General features: G+C 39.9%; 1 protein-coding gene across 3 annotated transcripts in view; it reads right to left on the reverse strand.

The window, feature by feature from the left end:
• The window catches only part of ZBTB38 (zinc finger and BTB domain containing 38), an 85,836-nt gene extending 76,619 nt beyond the window's left edge, over positions 1 to 9,217 (reverse strand). For 2 of the 3 annotated variants that reach the window (XM_023739348.1, XM_004385081.3), the window contains exon 1: positions 6,206 to 7,143. The gene's annotated coding sequence lies outside the window, so the exon portion shown is untranslated. The other variant, XM_023739346.1, reaches the window with a different exon arrangement.
• Positions 9,218 to 16,837: the final 7,620 nt, after the last annotated feature.

Below are 16,837 nucleotides of genomic sequence, written 5' to 3' on the forward strand. Positions count from 1 at the left end.
TGTAGAAGACCAAACACACTTGGTCACAGTATGTGTAAGAAGTCTCCTCATTTAATTTCAAGTTTAATCTAGACCTAATAGAGTGATGGGGGAGTGGAGAACCCTTTGGTGTTCTCAGCATGTAGAAAAGGAGTTTTGGTGTGGAAACTTCGTTAAGACTTTGATATAAATCACCTTTGGGGACATCAATCTGTAGGCTCCTCATAATTGCCAAGGTGGACAATGCAGCAACAAGGCCTACATTACGACTGAAGCCTGACAGAACATCACAGCACTCAGGCCTACAGAGTAGGCCTGCAGCCTGCATTTCGGGCTTCTCCCGAGCCTTGTTTTCTAGTTGTACCCCTCCCCAGTCATTCCTCCTTACTCCCTGCACCCCAGCTCTGGATTGCTTCCTTTGTTCCCTCTTTATTTTCTGCACCCCCCTCACCCCGCCCCCTTGCTGCGCTCTCAATCTTCAACATCTCCCCATTTTGCCTTCTAGATGACCACCCCATTCTCTTCCACACCCTTTCCCTAATACCCTGCATGGTTTAGAGAATCTTTCAATGATGTAGCTTCTCCTTCCTTTCCCTCCTAAAGGTTCTCCTGTTCCCTTCTTCAGTGAAAGAAAGAAGAGAGAAGGGGGGAAAATTCCAAGGGCACTGCCCTTCTGGGATTTAACCACATTCTCAGCTGGTGGCTTTTGTTTTCTCATCTCACTGGCTTGTAAGGCCCTCGGGGCAGGGACTCCACGTCATGCTCAGCGCTGGGGAAGGTGGGCAGGATTGTTTGGCCTTAATCAGAGCAAGGCCTCAGACAGGGCAGGAGATTTTAGCAGGCAAAACGAAAAGGGATTTCAAAATATCCATTCGCAGCAATGACTACGGAGTAAGGAAGAGGTTTATTTTATTATTTAAAGGAAACAACAGAAGCCGGCATTGCTTTTCAATAATGCAGAAAGAATAATTACGCTAGTTGTTTAAAAAACAAGAAGTACTAACAAACAAACTCCTTCTGCAGGCCAAAGCCTCTTGTAATATAGTGAGTGTAGACACATGTACCAGTCTTGAACCCTGAGCAGGGATAGTTGCAGAGGCAAGGGGAAAGATGCAAAATAAGCTACAAGATCAAAAGAGCAATTTTCTGGTCAATGAGACATTTAGGCCGGGATGCTGCGCTGGATCACCTAACAAAGACAAGCGCTTTCGCAATTGGTCTTTGGTTTACCTGGTACCCAGAAAGCTTTCTGCAAAACAGCCAGCAGGGAGACCCCCACTGTCAGCCTGGGAAGGTAAAAAAGCAAAAGCTTTGTGCCTGCATCACAAATTCAAATTTTTGCATTCAAGGGCTTCTCAACTAACATCTGCTCATGAATGCAGAAGAGTGGCAGCCGTTATTATGGAGGTCACCTGGCAAGGCAGGCAGAGCAGCTTGGAGCAGGGGAGCTAGACATACGGCGCTTATTAGGAGCCAAGACATCTTGAGAAGGTGGTGAGACGCAGAGTCCCAATAAAGAACTGTCCCTGCCATCAGCGGAGGTGACCCCGAAACTGAGGGCTGACCTTCAAGAAAACCAGCTGCTGTCAAGTATAGTGACCCTACAGGACAGAGTAGAACTGCCCACAGGGTTTCCAAGGCTGTAATCTTTACAGAAGCACACTGCCACATGTTTATCCCGTGGAGTGCCTGGTGGGTTTGAACCGCCAAACTTTTGGTTAGTGGCGGAGCACTTAACCACTGCACCACCAGGGTTCCTTTGCCTTCAAGGAACAGTATAAAAGGCCACAAAGAGAAAAGCATGCCTTTCATTTCCTTCTCCAACAGGGAAGGCACACAATTGTGCCTGTCCATACAGTGCTCTAGCCTTGTATGGGAGCTTGGGCCTGTTTCATAGGGACCATGTCATATTCCATTCTTCCTGGACTGTAGCCATGTCTGTCATACAGCAGATGCTCAACAAATGCTCACAGAAGTGAACCGAGTTGTTGAAGTCCTCTCCTCCACTGATGTGCAATACTCTCCTACAAACAAGCTTTTCTTCATGCAGGGAAATGTTTCAGGGCCCTTCAAAATGAAGCGAGGTGTAAGGAGGTAGTAACAGTGGAGGCCAGCCAGGCTACCTCTAACTTGTGATAAGCGAAGTCTGCCAACTTATGAATCAATTTTAGAAGGTGCTTCTGAAACATTCAGAAGGCTTCAAAGGGACTTACAATTTCTAACTTATAAAGCAAACCTATTCTTTTGTTCTCTGACCTTCATCAGCAGGCTAACCTGAAAGGCATAAAAGAGCTTTGGTTCTTAAGAAGAATTTTCTTAGTACTGTTTGCTCTAATAAAGAAAAACCATTCCAAGTAGTGAGGTCTTTACAAAGCCCCCAACAGGTAAAGATGTCTGCAGAGCAGAAGCCTTGAGTGAAACCTGAACAAACTCTCACTCTGGTGAGAAGTATTAGAAGACAGAGACAATCCATTGCCAAGATGTGACAGACCTTTCCTCCATTTGCCTTTGAAAAAAATTAAAGTAAATGGCTATCTCAAAGTTTTGCCAATGCGTTTAAATTCTGGAGTTTTAATGAAAAATAAAGCAAGAGGTTTTCCAGAAATTTCCTTGCTCTGAGACGATTTCTTCTGTGAATTTCTTGGGTTGGTGCAGAATCTGTGCCAGAACTTCATCACCACCAAGGATGTACGTCATGCTCAAAGTCTCATTGCATCTTCTCAGGCCGTCTCAGGGGATAACTGGGTCGAAGGCAATGACCCTGCTGGCACCAAGTCACAGGGCTTTGACTAGATAAGACCAGCCAGGTGTGCCTGGCCCAACCTCTCATTGTAAGGTTCAACCCCCCAAACTGTCAGACCTGACTCTGAGATAGTGACAGTTAAATAAAGAAAGGAAAGTTTGCAGTTGAGCATGAACACTCTTCTGCCTGGTAAGGCTCCCCATCAGATCTTCAACTGGCTGGACCGTTCTCATCATGCAGGTCTCCATTAGATGCCACCTTCTCAGGAAGGCTCTCCTTGACCACCCATCCTAAAGTGATTCTACTCCCCTCTACTCGTCACTCTCTCCTTTTCTGGTTTTATTTTTTTCATAGAACTTATCTTTTTTAGTTATTTGTTTACATATTTATTTTGTTCACCCCTCAACTAGACGTGGGCCCATAAGAAGTAGGCCATAGTCTGTCTTGTTCATTACTATATTCCCAGACTCTGGAATAGTGCCTGGCATCTAGTAGGTGCTCAATAAATGTGCTGAACATTTGATTACCAAGACAGTTGTTAAGAAAAGCATTTCCCTTGCAAGGGAGCTGTTAGAATGAACCACATGGTACCAGGAAGTCAATGGCTTAGCATGATTTAGTACTAAAGACAGAGATACTAGATCTTTTTTCTAGGTTCTTCTCCCCATTTCAACCAGGGTAGAGTCTCTAAGTCATGGTTTGGCTACCAGTCCAGTCACAGATTTCTATGGGTCTATGGGAGATCCAAAGAAATGACTGAGAAATGGTCGACATCACTTAAGTAACAAGAGATACAATCTTGTTATTCCCACAGAGTTAAAGCTTGGAAAAACATTTCCTACTTTCCAAAGAAAAAAGAGTCAAGAATTTTATACTATAAATACTATATTTATACTATAAATACTAAAATTCTATACTATAAATTATTAAGGCAGAAAACCACAAATTTGCCACTTCCATTTTGGTGAGAACAAAGTATGTTCGCACATTCTTCCTATCGCACCTGCTCTGGCCTGCCCAGTAGAAACACCTTCGCCGAAAAGCGTAAATGGGTTAAGCATAATCTTTTAAACAATAAGAGGTGGTAAGTGCCATCCTCTACAATTGGCAGGAAGCATTTCCAGCTAATTTAGGAAATTCAATAATAATTGTAAATGAGTAAGTCTAAAGAGGTTTTTTACCTTGTCAACATTTCTGTGAAATATGAAGGTAAAACATTAAGTTGAAACACAACAAAGTAATAAATAATAATTATTTTTCCATTCACTGGTCTGTTTATTAGAATGACAGTGGTACGATGTACTTCCCAACAGTCTTAATTTGGTTTTCTAGCCCCTTGAATTGTGTTTAAAATTCTTTTAGGCAAGCTCTAGAGCAACATAAATGAAGAATAGCACAAAAAATCATTAGGTATAAAAATCTACAACAAGATGACCCAACCATGCTTGAGTTAAAAACAAAAGGATCAACATTTTACACAGAAGAAATACACTGTTAAATCTATAAGGCATTCATTTTTATGGTAAAACAATCCCATTGCATCCATATAATCTTGTAATTAAGATTTAAATGGCTTTAAAATGATTAATTTGTACTGACTTATCAAAATAGAAGACATTGTAGTTGTAATCTTTCTGAATAGCAATAGTGTTTAAATTACAAACGCCTGGCTCATTATTTGCTCAAGAGCGAATGACAATTAGCTAGATCCTGCTGCAACTGTTAATGCTACTGGTACTAAAATAAATAGGCAGTACTGAATCAGATTTCTGACATTTCTCTTTATTTTACAATCTTCTGATTGATGCTATGTTCAAAATGTACTTAGTCATTTTAAGTCACCAGGAATGAGGAAAATGGCTCCCAAATAGCTCCAAAAAAAAAAAAAAAAAAAAAAGGTGATGCAGGAAGGATATTTCATGGCAAGCCCGGAGAATGAAATCACTATGAGATGAATCACGTTCTAATAATTGAGCCAGAAAGACGTCAAGCAAAATACGTAAGCCAGCCTCCAAAAAACAAACAAACAAACAAAAAAAGCCAAAGCAAAACAACAACAGGCAAACCTTTAGCCCACAAGAGATCTGATTTTACAGATACTGCCGTGGAGTATTAGAGACACTGCTAGAATAAAGCAACTATTTACAAGCTGGTTCTTAATCTCAATGCTCACATCGGAGCAAGCCTCAGGGAGGTTTCAGGTTTGGCACCATCTTCCTCCTAGCACACCTACAAAGACGTTTCGATAAAGGCTTAATGTGCACTTCTCAATGGGGATGGGCTTGGGTTGGGTCCCTCCCTACTGAGAGCCCTGAGCTTACCGATGGAGGGATCAGGGAGAACAAGAGCATAAGCTTTTTCTGGTTCTCAGAATTTCTGAAATATCTTTTGTTTCAGTGGCGCTGGTGAACTTGTGATAATGAAACTACACCTTTGTACACAAACCTTGACTAGCATTTTGGAGCATATTACAAAGAAAACCTTCGTTTTGACAGTAACGAGTAAAAAGAAGGAAGGAAAAAAGCTCTCATCACGCAAGGTTTCTCTGTAAGTGTAGAAATATGGCTTCATTTTTTAAGACTTAAAGCCCGCAATTAAAAACATCTAAAACCAGTTCAGACTCTCTATGAGAGGAAGAAGAACTGTAAAAATTTCATTAAACATTTGTTTCTTTTTTTAAGACCTGCTTTTGCATATCTGTTATTGCATTTTTAAACAGGATTTGGTTACCAAGGAAACATGTTCTGGCCCAGTGTTAATTTGAAACTAAAATATATTTGAGAAGTTATGCTCAAAGGAAAGAGCCCATGAAATTATTTTGAAAAGTGCCGAAATTTGGTGCCTACAGAACCACAGCTGTTTGGTCTGCAATCAACTATTCTAAAGGCTCAATGAGGCTCTGTTTCTTCTAACAGGGTCATCTATATTTAATATTTCCTCCTTTAAAAACTGTAATTCCTCAGTCCTTCAAATAATAGCTATACAACTAATGTCTTTCTTCTTGTATATCATCTAAAATTGATTTGGGAAGCATATGTCTTTATTTGAATCTTTAATATAACACGTCGAAAGACCGCTTTTTAAAATTTAAATATTTTTAATGTTTCTTGTGAAGCTTGTTTGCGTTGGTTGAAATTATCTCCAGAAATCCATTTATTTTTAGTTTCAAGCTAAAATGAAGCCGAATCAACAGACTTTTCAAAAAATTCTTTTGTTGTCTAATGGCGCCACACCTATCATATATATGAATTTTTTAAAGAAAAGAAACATCTTACTTTTATAGCAAAGTCATTTGATAAGTTTATAAAAGCTATACATTTATATAGCATATCAGCAGGAGAGACTATCCAATTTAATACCCTCCCCCCAAAAGATTACAACTGTCTCATTTAATTTCTGTTTTAAAAGTCATATTTTAATCCATCTAACATTCTTGCTGCACGGCTCCAAAAAAATCTATAAAGCATGCAAATTCCAACCTACCTGTATGTATAACTCAATGCAGTGCTAGCATGACAAGACACTCAGCCATTTTTATGTAAAGCGATGGAGACCAACTGATTTCTCCGTCTTCTTGCTCACAAGTTTTAGATGCAATTGTCACCAAAAAAAAAAAAAAAAAACCATACACAGAGCAGCTTGAATGTACTGTGATCACGAGAACTGAATTTATCAATAGGAAAACAAGATTGAAAAAAAGAAGTTCCTCTCATCCAACGTTTCTGAGGCTGCAACCAAGGAGGTGGTGTGTTGAATTGTTTTTCCCTTCCTCCTCTGAGAGTTCAAAGCCTGGAGCTGACCACTGCAAAGGCCACTGTCACATTTGCTGAAAATCAAACCACTGATACCAGCACTGAAAATACAAATTTGAGAACTCAACTTGTTTGCACACCACCAAGTGCACAAGAGTTAAAAATAGATTCCACCTTGCCTCCTACCTGCATAATAAATATGTAAGTTTCAAGTGTTTAATTTGATATTCACATTAATTAACAATACAACATACATTATTTAAAAGACAGCAAATGCAAGAAGAAAGGGGAGACACCATCTGGTAGCAGAGTTTTGTTGTTGTTTTTAGGGTTTCTTTTTTTGTGCCTTCGCTTAAAAAAAAAAAAAGGTAAAATCCTATTTTGAATGTGATGAAAGCAAACATCCAGAAGCAAATGAATTGGAACTGAAGGTGATGTTGAAATATCTAAGGCTGTAATGAGGCAAAAACAAGTCTTCGCTACCAGATGATATGGCATACAGAGCATTTACATACTCACATCTGAAATACTAGGCAACGTGTAATGAATTCTATACACAGCATGCACGCACAGCACAAGCACGGCTAATCCTGCCTGCCATCTTAGACTCGCGGAGGCAAGATACGCACTGCATGCAGCACACGAGCACTGGGGAAGGAGGAGGCAAGGGACAGCTCACCTTAAATGCAGTATCTGATTAATGTTGTAAGTGACATTGCGTATCAGCCTCAGAGTCTTGGTTTAACTGGGTAGGAGGGAACAAAGAAAAATGTCATCAGCTGGCGATGCAAGATGAGCCCAATCACTAAACACTGTTTAGCAAACTCCAAATTCTGCAACCAGGCAGTAGAAGGCATTTCATACACTTAAGCAGAGCTCCTGCACAATGAATGTGTCCTTCTGCTTCTGAGAAGCAAACAATCCTTTGGCTAAGGAAGAAAATAAGCTGGGATGAATGCTGTCATATCCTCTTCTTGAAGAAAGCTTTCAATACAGTATGTATCTGGTCCAGGATGCATTTTATAGACTGTTAATTTCATAGAATTGCTAACAATAACAATAAAGAAACTGTTAAGCTATTGCAAAGTAAAGAATAATTCTGAAGAAGGGTATAGAATGTCTGTTTTTCAAAATCCTAAATGGTGATGGCAAGCCTGTAGAAGAACGCATGATCAGCTGTCTGTATCAATGCTATATAACCTTCAACCACAAGCAGCGTAAATGCATCCTGCTAAATATATCTGCAGTACAGAACGGCAGATACTTCCTCAGATGGAATTTGATTAAAATGTGGATGAAATTTCTTAAACTTAGAAGCAGAATAAAATCAGTACAGAAAAATAAACTGGTACTGAGTTCCTTTGGATGCGTAACCGACTGTCATAACGATAAAAGCTGTCCTTAAGATACTGACCTAAATTATGCTAAGACTTGCAGCAGCGACTGTATTTGCTAGGAGCACAGAAAATGCAGAAATGATTTTTCTCCTCCCTCTCGCTGCAAGAGCTAAATTTTAAAGTAACAAACCATTAACAGGAATACCAAAAGGCTATATACATAGAACATACTGGAAGAGAAGAAATCTGTGCTGTGCTGAGAGGCAATGTTTCTTTGTTTTACTTTGAGGCTTATCTTAGCCACGCTTGCATGATGACATTGACATCATGGAGGTCAGGGCTAACACTGGGTGCTATCCGTTTTATGACAGAAATGTTTTCCGAAAATTAAATCTCATCTACTCGAACACCAAATTTCATGTCTTCTTCCACGCGACCTCCCTACCCCCACTGCTCAAGATTGATGGGATCTGGTTTGGCTGTATGTAATAGCCTTCTGTAGCGACTCCAATACATAATTGTGAGGAATTAATTTTTTAAATAAAGCCTTCAAGAATTCTTATGCACTCCCTTTTCGTGCCTTCCCATCAACACACACGCACACACACACAAACGCATGCTCATACACACAATTGAAGCTCAAATTGCAACGAAATGTTTAACATGTGGAACAAAAAATGTGGAGAGAAGAGAGCTGCTTATTCAGGATTTTTGAAGAAATGCCTAATAAGCAAATACTGTTTTGCTACAAAACCAGTGTCATCATGTCCCCAAAGAGAGGAAAACAGCATAGCTTGCTAGAAAAATTTTCTACAGACTCTGTCAGCAGGTAAAAAAAACAAAAAAGCATTTCATTTACTATGTTATATAAAACAAGAAGTCTTTTATTTTTAAGGAAATAGAACGGATTCTTTTCCACTCTTACTTCTTTAGCTGCAAAGAAACCATACCCACCCCTACCCTGAGATCCTGGACATAAGCCAACATTTTTATAAAATGCTATGATACTGATTTTGAATATATAATATTTACATTTTTTTCTTCTCTCTTCAAAAGTCTTTAATTGCCTACTGCATCACTGAATATGCTAATGTTAATTAATTTTAACGCAAGTGCAAACACGAATTCATATTTTCTGGGGTTGCTAGTTTTCCAGCACCTCTATCTTTTATAAGGACTGGCTAAAAATAATCAGGTTAGCAAAACATTCAAGTTCCCCAGAAATTATTTAAAGGAGAAAATGTATTCAAACATCTTACCGTACGTACTAGATTTCACTACTGGACCTTTGTTCCTAGCTCTCATTCTACCTCTTTTCCCAGAACACAAGTGATTTTTAGCTTAATGTGTGGAAAATACCTGGCACGCCTCTATTCCAGACACTTTAAAGTCCCTGAGTTGGTTGTCCAGATGATCGGTCATACCTGACCCACACCGAGTCCTCTTCTCTTTGGAGCCCACCTCTCCCCCACAAGTACTCCAGAAATAAACATAGCTCTAACAAAAACAGTGGTTCCTGGTCTAACATCGAGGGTGGAACCATCGTCCCCACCCCCACAATGCTGCTCTAGGAGCTCTGGTTAGCATTGACAGTGACGGAAAATTAGAATGGAGTGTCCTTAGGCCAATTCCTCCTTTACCATGGGGGTTGAGAATTAGAGAGACTATCATGCTGAGTTACAAGGTATCAATTTAACATATGGTCATCTATAAAGTAGGATTCTCAGACTGAGGAGGTTGAAGGGAACACATGGGCATTTGATGCTATGTGTCTATTGTGATATTCTCCATTAATGACATTTGAAAGCAAGCCTGAAATTCACATTTAAATACTCAGAAATTATTGTCATGTAGGCTAAATATGCACAATATGGGATCAACTCTGACCACATAGAACGAAGTCGCTTCCTCCTCTGTATGAGATGATAAATGACAGCGACAGCCAACAGTAATCCATATCAGGCCCCCACGAGATGAGTGAATAGCGTTATGTCCTCTTTGCAGGCACAGGGTGGTGAGTGTCGTCAGATGCCCTACCAGCACTTGTAAGCCAGATGCCAGGATGGACGCCCAGTTCACCAGGACAAGTGGTTCTCAAACAACCCTGTGGGGTTCTCTGTCCACCCTCTGTCAAGCTAGCCTAAAAGCCGTGAATTGGTTCGTTTTGTGATGTTCCAAAACACTTACTGAGCAAACGTGGCACGCTGACCAAAACTGCTTGTGTTAAACAAATTTGAACTGTAGTTGGAAGTATTCAGATGGATGAGCTTGTTTAGGCAGACATTCTCAACTAGTAAATCCTGTTTTGCACTTTTTAAAAACCGTGCTCATGCCGGAATTACCTAAGCTTTGTCATGATTACAAGTAACCAGCGTATGCATTCATTTATGATTTTAAAAAATTGCGTGCTCCTCATCAACCTCCTCAGGGTGTATGTGCAAACATTAATTTAAAAGACAAATCCCTTTCTACCGTGAAAATTTCAAACTGTTTCTGCCACTTAGACAAGTCAAGCACAGGGAACTCAAAATAATCTGGCAGGAGCAGGCTGGAGAAGGATAGAGCCTGCAGTGAGGGGCGCTTCTTTCACTGTGATTAATGTTCTTACTTGCTCACAGTCTCTTTCGTTGTTCTGCAGCCAGAGCTTTTTTTTTTTTCTCCCCCAGTCCTGTGGGTTAAAGTTAAATTTCATGACTTATGCGAAGTACATAATTCAAGTATGAAACAAAGCTTGACTCTCTATGTTTTGAAAAACACAAAGTCAGGGCACTGAGTTCCAGAAAAACCCGTGGTTTATAAACATTTGGATCGGTTTGTGTGTTTTTTCAGTGTTCACCCCGTTCACTGTTTTGTTTTTTTAAAACAGTGGTTTCCTTTCACACGGATATAGATAATCAACATTTGTGGGTAAATTTATTATCAGGCTAGACTATTCTAACCTAGATTTAAAAAAATCAAATGTTTACCAAATATAAAATGTTAATTTATTCTTAGAATTGAAAAAGCTTAAAAATTTTTCAAAGGTTGACAGTATATAGTATATACAGTATATTCAGTCATGAAAACAATATGGTGGCTTAATTTATCAATGATAAAAATACCTTTGGATGTTATTTTAGCCAAAAACCTCTGGAAAGTCCAAAGCTACTTTGAGCATCTATATCTTGCGTAGAGATCTGGGCAAGAACTTCTGCTTTCTACCTGTATCGGAGCTAAAAGTCTGTAAGAAATCCATCGCCATCGAGTCAATTCTGACTCATAGTGACCCTACAGGACAGAGCAGAACTGCTCCATAGGGTTTGCAAGGAGCAGCTGGTGGATTCGAACTGCCAACCTTTTCGGTTAGCAGCCGAGCTCTTAACCACTGCGCCACCAGGGCTCCAAAAGTCTATAATAGCCACCATTTATTGAGCAGCTACTATATACTCAATGTTTTAGCTATATTATATGATTTAATTCTAACCCAATAATCCTGCAAGGTGGGTATTAACTGCCACCAATTTTCAGGTGAGGAACTAATAGAGCGTACTAGTCACACCAGTAGGAGTCCCTGGGTGGTACAAACAATTAACAAGCTTGGCTGCAAACTGAAAGGTTGGAGGTTCAAGTTCACCCAGAGGCACCTTGAAAGAAAGGCCTGGCGATCTACTTTGGAAAAATCAGTCATGGAGCAGTTCTACTCTGATATACATGGGGCCGCCGGAAGTTGGAACTGACTTGACAGTACCTAGTTAGTCACACAGTTAACTGGTAAATAGCAGAGCCTTGATTCAAACCTAAGTCCAACTGATTCCAAAGTCTGGGTCTTTCTACCAACCCTAAAAGGATAAAACCACCTCCATCTCCACTCCATCCCTGATGTCAGGAGTCTTCTTACTGTGCAGACACCCGGCAGAGGGGAACCCTGCTCCCTGGAGTCCAACTCCCCGTTTATCCAGTCTCTACTCCCCAGGCCCCAGAACTGTGGGCACCTAGGATACCACCAACCAGAGAGAGGCTGGGGACCAGCAGGTGGAAAAGACAAAACAAAGGAGGAGGAATTAACTGGGCCATATTGGGAGGTTAAGGTAGAAAGTACAGTAGTATATTCTGGTGGGAGATTTGTTCTAATTTAGAAAAGTTTTATAAGGCAAAATAAATGGAAACAAACCTTAAATTTACATCTGAACAAACTCCTTGCAGATAACAACTAGTGAAGTCTAATCTTTTCATGTTACAGAGGAGGAAAGTGAGGTTGGGAGTGGCCTGATGATTTGTGCAAGGTCACATGCTTAATAAGTGAGTTTATCCATTCACTGTATTAAAAATCACACATGGCTTCCTTTATATCTAATATAGTCATCAATATTTGTGAGAAAATTTGTTATCAAGTTGCTACACTAGTCTAATCTAAATTGTCAGTTAAAGAAAAATCCGTGTAACAATCAAGACAGACCTGGTTTCAACTCACATTTTGATCATTTAATGTAAGTAGGTATAATGGGCTCCTTCCCCAATATATTTTAAAAATGGATTTTTTTTAAGTCTAACTTTTAGGTAAGATATTTTCCTCAACCAAGTTTACTGTTTTAAATGCATCATCTTAATGAATGACTCTATATTAACATCTATACGTTTTGCCCCTAAGGTCCCTTCCGGGAGCCCTGGTGGTGCAGTGGTTAAGCGCTTTGCTGCTAACTGAAAGGTCAGCAGTTGGAACCCACCAGCCACTCTTCAGGAGAGAGATGTGGCAGTCTGCTTCCCTAAAGATTATGGCCTAGGAAACCCTACGGGGTAGTTCTACTCTGTCCTATAGGGTCACTATGAGTCAGAATTGGCTCAATGGCAACAGGTTGGGTTTTTTTGGAAGGCCCCTTCCAGGAGCCCAGGTGTGGCAATAATTAAGTGCTCAGCTGCTAACTAAAAGGTTGGCGGTTCAAATCCACTAGCCACTCAATGGAAGAAAAGAGCTGGCAATCTGCTCCCATAAAGATTATAGCCTAGTAAACCCTATGGGGCAGTTTTACTCCATCATACAGGGTCGCCATGAGTAGGAATCGATATGACGGCACATAACACCAAGGTCCTTTCTAACTCTGAAAGTTTGTGATTCTAAAATTCTACCTCAGCTTGTCTTCTTGCTTAGTTAACTAAGGTCTCTTCAGAGCAGAATTGGGGGGCTATCTAGACAAAGGCTTAACTGCTTTCCATCAAAGCGGATTGGTCAGAAATTGTAGATACTCTTTGTAACATTGTCATATTTTAATGTAGCTACTGAATATCATGTTTCATCTATTTGACAATTTTTTTTTTTCACATTTCAACGCATCTGAAAGTGGGATGCCTGTTACAATCTTGCCATTTTAACTGGCAATATTTTTTCTTTTTTAGCATTTATAAAATAATGGTGCTCTTAAAATTAATGGCATCTTGCAAAAATTGGAAGCAACCAAGATGCTCTTCGATAAGTGAATGATGAACCAACTGTGGTACATCCATACAATGGAGTATTATTCAGTGATAAGAAATGAGCTATCAAGTCACAGCAAACATACTGCTAAGAGAAAGAAGCCAGTCAGAAAAAGTTACATACTGTATAATTCCAACTAGACGACATTCTGGAAAGGGCAGAACTACAGAGACAATGAAAGATCAGTGGTTGCCAGAAGTTCGGCAGAGGAAGGCTGAACAGGTAGAGCCTGGGTGTTTTTAGGATGGTGAAATTATCTTGTAAGACACTATAATGGTAGATACATGACATTAAGCATTTGTCAAAACCTATAAAATCATACAACACAAAGAGTGAACCCTAATGTGAACTATTAAAAAAAAAACCGAACTCGTTGCTGTCAAGTCAATTCCAACTCATAGTGACTCTATAGGACAGAGTAGAACTGCCCCATAGAGTTTCCAAGGAGTGCCTGGTGGATTCAAACTTTCGCTTAGGAGCAGTAGCACTTAACCACCATGCCACAATGTGAACTATAGACATTAGTTAATAATCATCATCAATATTGGTTCATCAATTGTAACAAATGTCCCATAGGAATGAAAGATGTTATAGGCGAAACCATGTGCAGCGGGAAGAGAGTAAATGGGAACTCCCTGTACTTTTTTCACAGTTCTTCTGCAAACCTAAAAGTGTTCTAAAAAAGTCTTTCAAAAACAAAAATTAACAGTATCATGGATTTGATGAAATATAAAAATGGCATCATTTTTCTAAAGATACAGGAACACATGACATACTTCCTTTATAGTCAGGCCTGTTCTGATTTAAAATCCACCTATTCACTTGAAAGAGGTAGACAAGAAGTTTTGTCTTTTTTATGTCTCGAGAGGAGTCCCATTTGTGTATGGAACTGGAAGAAAGAACTGTTGATGGGGAGTAAAAAGATTCTGGTGCTACTGACCAGCTGTGTAATCTCTGCCTGGTCACCTCACTGGTCCAGGTCTCCGTCTCCTCATATGTAAAAGAGATCGGTTGGATTAGGTCATCTCACCAGGAGTCGGAATTGACTTGACGGCAACTGGTGGTTGTTGGTATGGTGCAGTGAATTACTTAATATGGCCCTTCTAGCCATATTGAGTGGGACCATCAAATAAAGTGGATGGAACCCTAGTGAGGCATGGTGGTTGGTATCGTGTATCAGACTGGCTAGGCCATGATTCCCAGTATGGTGTGGCTGTCCTCCATTTTGTGATCTGATGTAGTTATCCTAATTATCCTCTATTTTACGTGTTTTAAATCCTAACCTCTGTATGTTAATGAGGCAGAATTAGCGTGGGGTGTATCCTGAGTCACAGCCTTGCAGGAGGGCGTGACTCAGGTCCTACTCTTACGCAAGTCATGCTCTCCCCTGGGGTGTGCCCTGTATCCACTGCATATATGCAGTGCTCTGACGGGGCTCTTTCTCTCTGCATCTGGATCCTGCATCCAGTTTGTCACTGTCTGACCTCTGGTTCTTGGGACTTGAGCCAGCGGCCTGCCATCTGACCTGCCAATTCTGGGATTCACCAGCTTCTGCAGCTCCATGGGCCAGCAGCCTTGTAAGCCAGCAGCCTGTTGTCTGGCCTGCTGATTTGGGTTCGTCAGCGGTCACAGGAGTCAGAAGCCTATGCTTGACCCACGGATTTGGGACTTGCCAGCCTCCACATGAGCCATTTCCTTGATACATGGTTCATGAGTCCTGTGAGGCACTGCAGAGAATTATGGAACCCAAAGATGGGAGAGAGAGTACTGACGAGAGGGGGAGTAGTTGATGTTAGAGATGATGCAGTGGTACAGCAGTTTGGAAAAGTTGGGCATTTGGGACATCTTTAACCTTCACCTCACAGGAAACAGCTTTGTGCTGATCCTTATAAAAGAAATTACTCATTTAGTTGGTTGGAAGGTCCCTTCCAGATCCAGGATCACACAATTCTATAATTTTGGAGAAAAAATTTAACTTGTGGTCCATAATCTAAGTTCTCTTACAAGAGCAGAGGTTATTTTTAATAACTTAAAACTTTTTAAAACAAAGTTTTACTGTTAAAATTTTGGAAGATAAAGGACAACTCAGAGAATAAAATATGAGTAATTTATAGTCATCTCACCTGCAGTCAAGCAATGCTAACATTTTGGTGGGTCTTGCTTTCAGTTATTTTTCTATGGATATACAGAACAGACATATATTATACATATGTACATATACACACACATTATTATTGTTTTACAAATATAGGCTAATACCATAAATGAGCTTTGTGACTTATGTTTTTCATTTAGAAACATATTGTGAACACTGTCCCATGTAACTAAATCTTCCACTGTTTTCCTAGTTTGAACTCCAGGAAAGAAGAAGTCTATGAGATGATCCTAAAATTGGCCCCAAAGGGCTGTAGATTCCATCATATTTAACATGTTTTAAATTTCATCTCTTTTTATGAGACACTGATGTTATTTTCCATTTTTGCTATCATAAACAATGTAATGACCATGGCCTTGGAAATAAATCTTCACACACAGCCTTGACATTTTTCTTAAAAAAATTTTAACTTTTAATTACAGAAGTGTTTCATGATTTCTCTCTGTAAAAAAAAAATTCACATAGAGATGAGGCTGAAGTCCTTTTTGACAGTACATCTTTGTTCCTTCCTAATACCTTTTCCAGGGGCATATGTAGAAAGTGGTTTTTTATGTGTGCATTTACATAAATTGTGTTATATTGTATATATTTTTCTATGATCACTCAACAATAAATTCCTACAAGTAGATTGTCAGGACAAAGAATACACACACACACACACGTATATATATATATATATAAAAATTTAGACATACAGCCAAATTGCTATCCAGATAATAATCCGGGTATCTCACCACCATTCTCAGTATCATTACCTCAGCTTTAGCAACAGAATCATTCCTGCTTTCATTTCTCAGTGCATTTGAAACATGGCGCTAATAATGATGTTTACTGCCCAGGTAGACCCAGAGCATCACTGCATGCCTAATCCCATGTTCATGTGCTGCCATGACTGCTTGCCAGTCTCCAAACCAAGAGCAACTAAAATAACAGGGTCTTCTTGATCCTGAACTGGCAAAATACATGTTTAACAAGAAGACTGAGTCTCTGCTTTCTAGAGGGATTGGCAACTAGGTTGGAAAGGGAGGGTGGGGATGCAAGTGAAGACAGAGGAGGAAGAATCCTTACAGATAGAGCTCTCCATAAGATCCATCTCATATGAAAACAAAATCCTCTCCTCAATTCTTTCTTCAACCTTGGTAACAAATGTTATAAGACCCCACATGGGAACAAACTCATTTGCTTCCTCTTCTGTTAGAGGAAAGACTCTGTAGCTCAGAAGGGCCACAGCCACGCATCTCTTCTTAGCTAGAGCAGCCTAACAAACCTCAATGGGTCTTAACTTTCTTTGAACTAAAGAGAAAAGCATGATAAATTTTTGTTGCATTGAATTATCTACCTTGTCTATGGCTTGCCTCCTGCAAGATCTTTGTATCTCCCACATCACCTAGAGCATCGCCTGCTGTGGTGGAGGGGCTCTTT

This window comes from Trichechus manatus, unplaced genomic scaffold (assembly GCF_000243295.1).
Source record: "Trichechus manatus latirostris isolate Lorelei unplaced genomic scaffold, TriManLat1.0 scaffold00132, whole genome shotgun sequence".
NCBI lineage: Eukaryota > Metazoa > Chordata > Mammalia > Sirenia > Trichechidae > Trichechus > Trichechus manatus.